The 11066-nt window shown below is 37.0% G+C and overlaps 2 long non-coding RNA genes across 3 annotated transcripts; both read right to left on the reverse strand.

Moving 5' to 3' along the window:
- Nucleotides 1-472: 472 nt before the first annotated feature.
- Nucleotides 473-3071, reverse strand: LOC117299621. Of its 2 annotated transcripts, none has more exons than XR_004520086.1 (3): nucleotides 2693-3071; nucleotides 2033-2065; nucleotides 473-1252 (listed from the first exon to the last, which is right to left on the reverse strand). It is a non-coding gene; the product is annotated as an uncharacterized LOC117299621 (long non-coding RNA). The 2 variants fall into 2 exon arrangements; XR_004520087.1 differs by lacking the exon at nucleotides 473-1252 and adding an exon at nucleotides 1370-1520.
- A 3250-nt stretch (nucleotides 3072-6321) lies between these two features.
- LOC117304599 lies at nucleotides 6322-10094 on the reverse strand. Its single transcript, XR_004520607.1, has 3 exons — nucleotides 9928-10094; nucleotides 7212-7407; nucleotides 6322-6410 (listed from the first exon to the last, which is right to left on the reverse strand). It is a non-coding gene; the product is annotated as an uncharacterized LOC117304599 (long non-coding RNA).
- Between the last annotated feature and the right edge of the window lie 972 nt (nucleotides 10095-11066).

The following is an 11066-nucleotide window of genomic DNA, read 5'->3' on the forward strand; positions in this document are numbered from 1 at the left end:
TACCCTCGCCTCATTCGTGACATGATTAAGATAGGGATGTTTATGATTATCATTATTAACAATAAAAAAAACTTAGCCTACATCCAATATGTGAAATTTATTTTATTAATTTTACATCCAATTTGTGAAATTATTTTATTAATGTTATCAATTTTTCAGAGTCACAGAAAAATTATAGGAGACAAGAAAATTGCATGTGAAAGAGCAGCATAAAAACGGTAAACTTTATGATTACTGCTGATCTTCCGATAAAACTTCTGAAAGAAATTAAACAATACTTCAACTAACAGAGAAATATCCATCTTTTTAACCAAAAAAAAATACATAAAAATAAAATAAATAATGATGCTCGGTAAGGTAGACCAGGTTGTTGAATATTGCATGCACGTTTCCCAGCACAATTAATTCAATATGTTTTTAACGTGAAAACATTCTTGTTGGTTTTACATATTTCAATGGAGGTATAAACACTTTTAAAATTATTTTGGGGGATTACCATTCGAAGTATATATTGTCAACCCACATTGGTGTGTATTTTTCCGTTCCCTCACGGACCAAATACAACCTATGTCCTCCTATATTTACTCAACTCACATTTCTTAAAAAGAACTCGCTATTGGCAGACTTCATCAGCTTTCCAGAAATGAATACCGCAAGTCATGCACTAATTAATACCTTGTGGTTCCTGTTTAATTTTAAAAAGTGAGGGACGGCAGTCACATAACCCCAAAACTTATATTAACGGGTCTTATAATAGTTGTAAAAATATCCAGCTTATACCTTTTTTGCTATAATCTTGTTACTGTGACGTCCGTTCCTATAACTACTGAGAAATATTTGATACAACTTTCAAGTTTGAACACAATAATTAATATAAAAATGTAAAGAACATCTATTTCCAATTCATTGATGTCCGTCCCTCACGCATAAAGAAAGCCGTTTTAAAATCATTTGAAACTTAGCATTGGTGGAAATACGATATGCAAAGGTTTTCATGTAATGACTATAATAAATCTTATTTTAACTATGACTTGGATGGCACTTAAGACTTCATCCAGCTCAAATTAATATAAAACACTTCGAAATTTAAACATGAATGAGAAATCAGCGGGCCTTTGATAGCTGTCAGAGTGGCATCAACATCATCTGTCCCGTCAATCATGATTAACTATAGGAGCTCATTGAAGCACTTTGATTGGCCGAAACCACTTTAGTGAACAAACTACGCCGCGTGACCATGAAGCATTGGATGCTGTCAAATAAATAAATATTACCAATGTTAAATGATGTGTTGAATTAATAATGATGAAGATTAGTTCTCAAAGTGCATTGCGATAGTATGTACTATTTTATTTGAATCATTGTTAACTTATATGTACTACTATGTTTAAGGTCTTGAAAAATCTGTGATATGTTGTGTAGATTACTTCTCAAGTTGGCTAAATCAGAAATGCCAAAACTGTTTCTTTTTCTCACTAGACATTCCACGGGTCCTTGTGCATTGTCTTCAGCATTGAATGCTGTCAAAGAAAATAAATATTAACAATATTAACTATTTTATTTCAATCATTGCTAACTTATATGTACTACTATGTTTAATGTTACTTCTCGAATTCTATTTAAATCTAATTCTGTGTGAAGTCAATTAATGAAAAAATCGAATTCCACAAACTTTTTCATTTCAATTGTTGCTAACTTAGTTCTCGAAGTGGATTAATCTATCCTTTTAGTTCACTTAGTTAACTTATATATACTACGGGTATAATTTTTAAGAATACTTCTCAAATTGGCTAAATCTAATTGTTGAATTTGATAACGCTCCATGTAACTAATTTACTTCTATTTTTGATTAGAAAAAAAAATATTCAATTATAATAAAACAATTACAAAATTAATTTGAGTGGATTTTCAAGTGTATCTTGTATGTGCCTCAACCCCCCACCAGCTTTGAAAGCCCTAAATCAAATAGCCGACGAATAAACAAAATAGTATTAATACTGTTAAAACAGTCTATAAACAACAAGGATCTCACCTGTTGGTAACTCTTTCCACAATTGTGAAAGCCCTTGAAATAGATCAAACAAAAATAGGTAATGTAAGTAATAAATAATCTTCAAATAAATCAACTGGGAAACAAGATTGGATTCTCAATCCACCCCATAGGCCATAGTCTTGTTTTGTTATCTAGTCATGTAAAACTGACAGTGCGAGACAGAAGCACTTTCTAAAGTTTTTCTTACCATGACAAGCACTCAGCTGGAAATGCCAAACTATTGAAGGCTGTCAAATCAAGTAGGGAATCCTAAGATTAAGAAAGTAATATTTATTTAAAAAATAAAAAATAAAAAAAAATAAAATAAAAATGTAGAAAAGTAAAAATATTAATAGAATCTTTAAATAACTCAACTGAGAAACAAATTGGATTCTCCACCTGGCCCACAAGTCTTATCCCGTTTAATTAAAGGTATTTTCAAATTCTATCTTATCCCCCCCCCCCCCCCCCCAAAAAAAAAAACATAAAAGAAAGAAAAAAAAAAAACTATAAAGTATTTTATAAAAAAACAAATAGATGCACAGTTATGTTAAAAAAAAAATATTCTGCACTGTTCTAGCTAGTCTAGGACTCTAGGGGAAATAAATTAAACATTTAACTAATCAAGAAATTATGTATCAAAAGTTGTCTGGTACTTACAAATCCACACACACTCACACACAACAATGTGCCATCTCTGAACTGCTGCTGTGGTTTTCACAGGACGCCCGCCCTCTGTTGTTATGGAAGTGCTAATTCATCTCACCCCGTATCATAATGAAATGGTCGCAACACGGGTTGTAGGCCAAGATGGCGTCCAACCGCGCTCCGCGGAAGTTCGCTTTTTTTTCCGGGTAAAAAACTACGACTTTTTGTGAAGTAGAGTCGTTGTATTTATGTTAATATAAAATAGTGCACATTGTTTTAATAAACCGTTGGTTAGTTTGCTGTTTTTAAGGTGTCTGCAACTTGTTGTCGGCGAGTTGTCGGCACTCTGGACGAGTTGTCGGCGTTGTCGGCGAGTTGTCGGCTTTTAGTAGGACCCGTACTTTTTGAACTGAGCAGTTTCCTTCATTCATAACAACGAGTAGTGGAGACGACACCCACGGAGAATGGCGAAACTGGGAACTACTCGGGGAATACCCTTTTACGTGTCCCGATTAGCATTTATTGACCAACTTCGGATGAGAGCGCATAAACCGTGACCACTTCATGTGCGCGGATAGTCAATTCGACAATAATTCTCAATTCGCAAAACTGCAAGGATTTGAAGGAGTAAAATATCTGAGACTTCGTATCCAACGTCAGTGTGAGCAAGGTCAATGTCAATAGAGGGTGGGGGCGCGAGGTTTGCGCATCTTGCATTGCATAATAGAAAAAGAAAAGCAGCACTCTGAAACATATCTCCTGTGAGTTTTCACCGGTTCTGTAGTTGTTCATCAGGCAGGGTTATTTTTTCCTCCATGGTTAGGTTAAATCATGTTTCGAAGGCACGAAAACTAGTAATATTCTTTTTCGGGGAATGAAATAATTATTTTGATGGAGCAAGATAATATTTCGCGGGATAACATCTAATGTTGCCATTGTGTTTTAAAATCACTTTACTATCACTTTTATAAAATGTATACATTTATTTCCATTTTGACAAAATTTTAGCATTATTATTAGGCCTATTATTCACTTTGCATTATATTATGCAACATCGAATAAACGTAAAGTCTAGGTTCCTCGACCATTCAGGAAATCAGAGAAACAGAGCGCCCGCTAGCGTTCGTTCATTACAAGCGTGTGCAGTTTTTTTGCCGTGCATAATCGGAACGTTGGTTGTGTGTGACCACGCAACACCAATGGTCTAGGAACCTAGACTAATAAACGTATTATGATTGATTTACCGACGAAATAAAACAGTAATGGGCTGTGCGTATTATCAGCAAACCACACCCAACCTGTGAGCAATTCAACTCGACTTATTATTAATTGTTTAAAAAAATGCCTCATTGAACCGATGTAGCCCACAAGCCTCTAGTTGCCGTGAACGAACCCAAACATCGGGGTTTAACTTCTACGATAGGTGTTCTGTATTACTTTAAGTTTTATTGTACGATAACAAAGAAGAAATGATTTGCTTAAATTCTCTTACAAGTGCTCATTTTACAAAGACGTACAGTTCACATCCCATACAAATGTTTTTAACACCCGAACAATAATTTTGACCAACAACTCAATGTATTATCTCCATGGTTGAGTTTAGCAAAAATCCCCGATGACGTCATCCTTTTCGGATAAATTCGCGTGACGTAATGTGTGGGAGTGGTGTTTTATATATCAATGCATAGAAGGACAACTCGCTGCCCCAATTTCCACCTCCTTTCAACCGTTGGCAAAACCAATAAAATAATAGGGCCACAAATGTCAACTATTTTGTTCGTAAATTTCTAACACCAATATATTATAATCCCTGTCAGCGAGCGGCTGCTGGCAGCAGGCTAGCCCTGGCTGGCAGGTAGGTACGATTCGCGGATGGAAATATTTCACCAGGGACTTTCAAATGGGGATTCCTTAAAGGCAGTGGACACTATTGGGTATTGTCAAAGACTAGCCTTTACAGTTAGTGTATCCTTGTCACACGAAGTTGTGTGCGTTTAGATGGTTGATTTCGAGACCTCAAGTTCTAAACCTGAGGTCTCAAAATCAAATTCGTGGACAATTTCTTCTTTCTCGAAAACTATGGCACTTCAGAGGGAGCAGTTTCTCACAATGTTGTATACCATCAACCTCTCCCCAATACTTGTCACCAAGAAAGGTTTTATGCTAATAAATATTTTGAGTAATTACCAATAGTGTCCACTGACTTTGATATAGCTCCTCTCTACACGAAACAAACATAATATATTCATTAAACTTCCACTTTAGGGTATTTTATTTTTAGGAGACAAACAATCTGTGTATAATGTAATGAAAGTGTCAAAAGAGAAAGGTTTCGCACAAAAAAACAATATCCACGAGTTCTTCTAACTAACTAAAATAACTAAATAGGCTATATTAATTTAATGTTCAATTTAAATGAAAAAATAGAACTAGCTGCTTCAAACTGCTTACAGATTCCCAACCAAATTTAAAGGACATATTATATTTAAAAAATAGTACTGTATTGTAAAAACTTATCTGATAAAAGGCACATTTCACTCATTACACTCTTGTCACACGAAGTTGTGCGCTTTCATGCAGATGCTTGATTTCGAGACCCCAAAATTTTATTCTGAGGTCTCGAAATCGAGTTCGTGGAAAATTACTCCCTTCTCGCAAACTATGTCTCTTCAGAGGGAGCCGTTTCTGTACTATCAACCTCTTTACCAATTCAGTAAGTTTTCATGCTACCAGATATTTACATGTACGAGTACCAAGTGTCCTCTGCCTTTAAGGTAAATTAACTGACAGGAATGTGATTATGGGTAGTGGTCACGTGACTTATAATTTACAACTATCTGTAAAATACATCCACACATTAATCCTATTAGTTATTTGACCGGGGGAAAATATTGCGCTTCTGCATGCGTCCCCATGCAATGAAATATCTCCCCTCATTTTGTTTACACAACGGTTATAATTATTATGTCCATCTTCTCATTGATAGTAATTATAACATAGTAACGTCGGGCGCCCTAATTACCCATTATTGAATGTTTTATACATAGTGTGACTTGTCTAAAGGTATACAACTATATGTATAACTATTATTTAAAAAAGTAGTAAGAAATAGTAAAGTCACTGTGAGCAGCCTATACATGTAATTGTCATTATATTATTATTATTCATGGTTTATAAAAAACATTCAAATTAGTTGCCATAGGCAAAATTACATTGAATTTACAAAATTTACAGATAAAACAATAAAATTACAGACATAGATGAGCAGAAAAATATAACTGCAAAAACGAAAACAAAAAAAAAGCATTAAAAATTAATTACACAAAATTATCATTAAGGAGTTTGGTCATGTAAGGGATTGCACTATTAGCATGTCGCTTGGTATGTACATTAGGAGTTGTCTGCCATGGGAATTGAAACACATGTCTTTGTGTAGGCTACACTACTTGTTTAAAAAAAAAATTGTCAGCAATTTTGTTACGACCATTATAGCTCTGCTGAGTGCTGTGAAAAGTGAAAAGTAATAAGTACAAATTGTAGGCCCCATACTTTGTGTATGGGAAGAATCTTGCTATACCCACATACTGCCGGGCACCAAACGATGTTCAGTGGATGTTAAATGTGGATTTATCAACGTGTCCCACGATTGTCGTGTTTTTGTCTCCTGTGACGTTAACATTTGTGTTACCAAGGTGAGTTGTTTCAGAATTTGACAATTCGCCTGTCCTCACTAGGAATAACAAAAAATACAGAAACAAGTTAGACGAAACACACTGCTAAAATTTAGGTAATTTGCTACCACGGTAGGTAGGCCTATAAATCTGACAAAATGACATAATACATAAGAGTTAAACTTGGATCCTCAGTCAGCAAGAATTTATACACATGGGGGAAAATCTTCATATTTTTTTAGCGGATTTGGACCTATAGTGTATTGTGAGCGACAAAGCAACCTGGCACCACTTCATCAAAACTGCTTCTACTATTCCGTCCAAGGACGATGTATGATGATGATGGTACATACAAACAAACGAAAACGCAGAAGCAAAGTGAATCAGAAACAAATTTATTCAAACCACCTCACATTGCATGCGCCGAACTAGCTCCCTTTGAAGTGACGTAGTTTTCGAGAAAGAAGTAACTTTCCACGAATTTGACTTCGAGACCTCAGATTTAGAATTTGAGGTCTCGAAATCAAGGATCTGAAAGCACACAACTTCGTTTGACAAGGTTTTTTTTCTTTCATTGCTATCTCGCATATTCAACGACCAATTGAGCTCAAATTTTCACAAGTTTGTTATTGTATGCATATGTTGAGATACACCAAGTGAGAAGACTGGTCTTTGACAATTACCAATAGTGTCCAGGGTCTTTAATACAAACATACAATATAGGTGTTTTACCTAACACGGTTTGCAATTTTTAATCACTAGATCCGATGGGACATGTTTTGGATATTTTGTATACCTTCCAATTTACCAGCCAGAACTGTTTGATTCACAGTCTTGAGGCTTTGGACCAAAGTATTTACATGACTGAGATGTAAATTAGGTCCGAGATTCTGGCGCCACTTCACGAACATGTTGAAGATCTGATCAGGAACACTCTGGTGGTCCTTCTTTAGCTGTTCAATCTCTGACTTTCTGAAGTTCGGTAGCCAAAGTCAGCCACTCTCCTGTAACCAGTTTTGAAGCCAAATCGCGAAAGTATTCATCACTCAGAATCTTCTGAAAGGTACAAAAAAAAAAAGGTGTGCCTTCAACGACAATCTTGTGAAAGACCCTCGAAAACTTAATAAAAACAACCCAAAACATAAAGTTTACCGCAGTCAGTTTCCCTTGTGGCTTAAACCACCGGGGGTTTAATTGGTGTTTGTGTTACTATATAGACATGTAATAATTAATTTTCAAATGAGGCGCTCCATACCATAGAGCACACACCTGTGCAAATAGTGCAAAGTGCGTGCGTGCGCAATGCTTCAAAGGCAATGGTAGCAATGTATGCAAATCTAGCTCCGCTGTTTGTTCAGAGTTGAGAATCGGTCGTTTGAGAATGTCAAACCATGCACGCCATAAGAAGGGTCTATATATAACTACAAACTTAGAATTTTGCAAATACAACATTAATTTTTCAACATAAATCAAACATAAAACCCCATGATCATGGTTGTGTTCCTTGGACATGGAGCTACAATCCCGGCCAAATCTCGTTGGGCCCCCCTGCCCCCTTTCAATGTTGGTTCCATTTGCCGACTGTCTTCCGAATTCAGTCAACATTGAGCAGGGGGGCGGGGGGCGGGGGGCGGGCAAATGTTTTTAATGTGAATGTGAATGGGAAGTGCACAGGGAACTATTGATTCAGGAAAGGGTGGCCCAAGCATTTTGGCCGGGATTGTCTGAGTGATTTTTTGAAAAATTTTTACATGCAAAGAACGCTTTGAAAAGATAATGAAAGTCCAAACAAAGTGAATTTCAAATTTTAACAGTGATTATTTTATGAGGGGTAGTGGTGTTTTGTTTTTTTGCGGGGTGGGGTGGGTGGGGGGGGGGGGGGTGGGGCAGGCAAATGTTTTTAATGTGAATGTGAAGTGCACAGGGAACTATTGTTTCAGGAAAGGGTGGCCCAAGCATTTTGGCCGGGATTGTCTGAGTGATTTTTTGAAAATTTTTTACATGCAAAGAACGCTTTGAAAAGATAATGAATGTCCAAACAAAGTGAATTTCTAATTTTAACAGTGATTATTTTATGGTGGTGGTGGTGTTATGTTTTTTTGCGGGGTGGGGTGGGTGGGGGGGGGGGGGTGGGGCGGGCAAATGTTTTTAATGTGAATGTGAAGTGCACAGGGAACTATTGTTTCAGGAAAGGGTGGCCCAAGCATTTTGGCCGGGATTGTCTGAGTGATTTTTTGAAAATTTTTTACATGCAAAGAACGCTTTGAAAAGATAATGAATGTCCAAACAAAGTCAATTTCTAATTTTAACAGTGATTATTTTATGGGGGTAGTGGTGTTTTGTTTTTTGGCGGGGTGGGGTGGGTGGGGGGGGGGGGGTGGGGCGGGCAAATGTTTTTAATGTGAATGTGAATGGGAAGTGCACAGGGAACTATTGTTTCAGGAAAGGGTGGCCCAAGCATTTTGGCCGGGATTGTAGCTGACTCTCCTCTTTAAACAGACACGTTGCCTTGGATCGGACGAGTTGGTCTATAAAAAACCGTTTGTAACCGTTTGTTATAAAATGCATTATGGTTGGATGTTTTAAAATTAGAATACAATGATCCACACAAATTTGCCTCAAAATTGCGTGGTTTTCCTTTTACTTTGCGAACTAACACGGTCGGCCATTTATGGGAGTCAAATTTTTGATATGGGAGTCAAAAATTTGACTCCCATAAATGGCCGACCGTGTTAGTCAACGAAGTAAAAGGAAAACCGTGCAATTTCGAGGCATATTTGTGTGGATGGTTGTATTCTACTTTTACAACATCCTTCTACCCAACATGCATTTTATAACAAACGCTTTTCAAAAACCAACTCGACCGATCCAGGGCAACGTGCCCATGTAAAACCATGAGCATGCCTTGTATTGCTCTAATAACTGACCGTGCAAAACTTTTGATTGTTTGAATTGATGTTATAAATAATGTACGGTTTCATGTCAAAATATAATTGTTTTTCAGAATTTCATTAAGAAATACTAAAGCCCCATGGGCCGGGCTAAGGAGACCAAAACTGTGTTTCGTGGATACTCCCCTTTGTTGTATTAGGGTCGCCCCGGCAGCTATTTTTTCCCCCAAACGACATTGCAATGATTTAGTGAAAGAGCAGGCCAATTTCATTATGACGTAATTTTGACGGAAAGAGCCAATTTAGACGGAAAGGGGAAAACATATTGGAATGTCGTTCGGGGAAAACAAATTCGCGCCCCGGCCCTATGGTCTTGACTTATGAAACATACCGTTCAAAATTTTGAACAATTTCCGTTGATAACGTGCACAAATAATTTACGTCGGATATTTTCATAATAAATTGTCAAAAATAGTAGCGTTTTAAAAACCTATACAAAATATTCAGCTGGGTCAAGATGACCCGTGGGTGTGTTCCCTTGGACACTCCCCTTAGTGATGCTTGGCTTATGTGGTCTTGGGTAAAAAGCTTCAACATAATTATTGGTTTTTGTCACAAGAATGTTAAATATTAAACTAATAATTCAATTTGACAATCGGATGCCGAAAATTGAACGTCAACTTACTGCAACTCCGTTGTGGGAATCCATTGGTGAGGAGAAGGCCATCTTTAGGATATTTGTTGATATGTTTGTAATTGTAGCTTGCTAAGGAAAATGTGGCAACTGATGATCAAAACGCACCTCCCAACCACCAATGTACGAATGATGGCGACTGGGTGTAACCGTTCACTATATTTCCTGAATCACACACAATGCCAGTTGTGTAAAACTCACCTGGAAATACCCCGATTGGAAAACTATGGAAAGCCATGAATGCAAAAAAAATGTCACAGCTTAACAACAAATAAACAAAATTGTTGTTTGTTCTATTGGAAACAGAGATGTTTTTTTTGCGGGGGGGGGGGGGAGCCTAATCAGCAATGTTGCCAGAAATGACCCTTTATGTACTAAGTTAATCTCCCTATCTTTTTTTTTTTTTTTTGGGGGGGGGTCTGCCGCTCTTTCTTATTCAGTTTCTTCATCTCCACTTGTTCGATGTAATGGTCTTATCATGCACTCTTGATTTCTTATGTCCTCATTCGTCACGTCTGTTACGTTAAGGAGAATGGACGGGAAAGTGTAGATTCGTGATAAAATGTACGAGCCGAAGGCGAGTACATTAATATTCACGAATCTACACTTTAGAGTATTATTCTCTGACTTAAACTATTTCCCCATTGGTTATGTACTAGTTTCAATGAATTTGATTTCTCAATGACAATAGTAACAACACTAAAGTTGTAGTCTATCTAACTTCGTGTACGTTGTCAAACGACAGCTGGTCACATTTTTAAATATAATTTTAGGCATACTAGTGCTTGCTGCGTACTACAACGTTGCTCAGCTAACAATAATTGTTACTAAAGTGTTTTTTTCTTAGCTGGAAAATGATTTTTAAATTCAGCTGTGTTTTTGTTGCACTTCGTCTTTCAGCTTGGAAAGACAGTAGTTTTGAAGTTGAGCCAGTTACTAGCCTTTCTCAAGGCAGTCGAATTAATCACTCCGAAAAAAGACCGCCGCTGTACCGTATAAAAACCCACCCGTATTCACTGTGCGTAACATCGCACGACACGATGCCCCCCGTACAATATCCACATGCGGTTAGTGGTACGAGTGCGGATGACTTAGTGCACAGTAGTCGTACGATGTGACAGTGTGTATAC

The sequence above is a fragment of the Asterias rubens genome, chromosome 1, assembly GCF_902459465.1.
Source record: "Asterias rubens chromosome 1, eAstRub1.3, whole genome shotgun sequence".
Lineage (NCBI taxonomy): Eukaryota > Metazoa > Echinodermata > Asteroidea > Forcipulatida > Asteriidae > Asterias > Asterias rubens.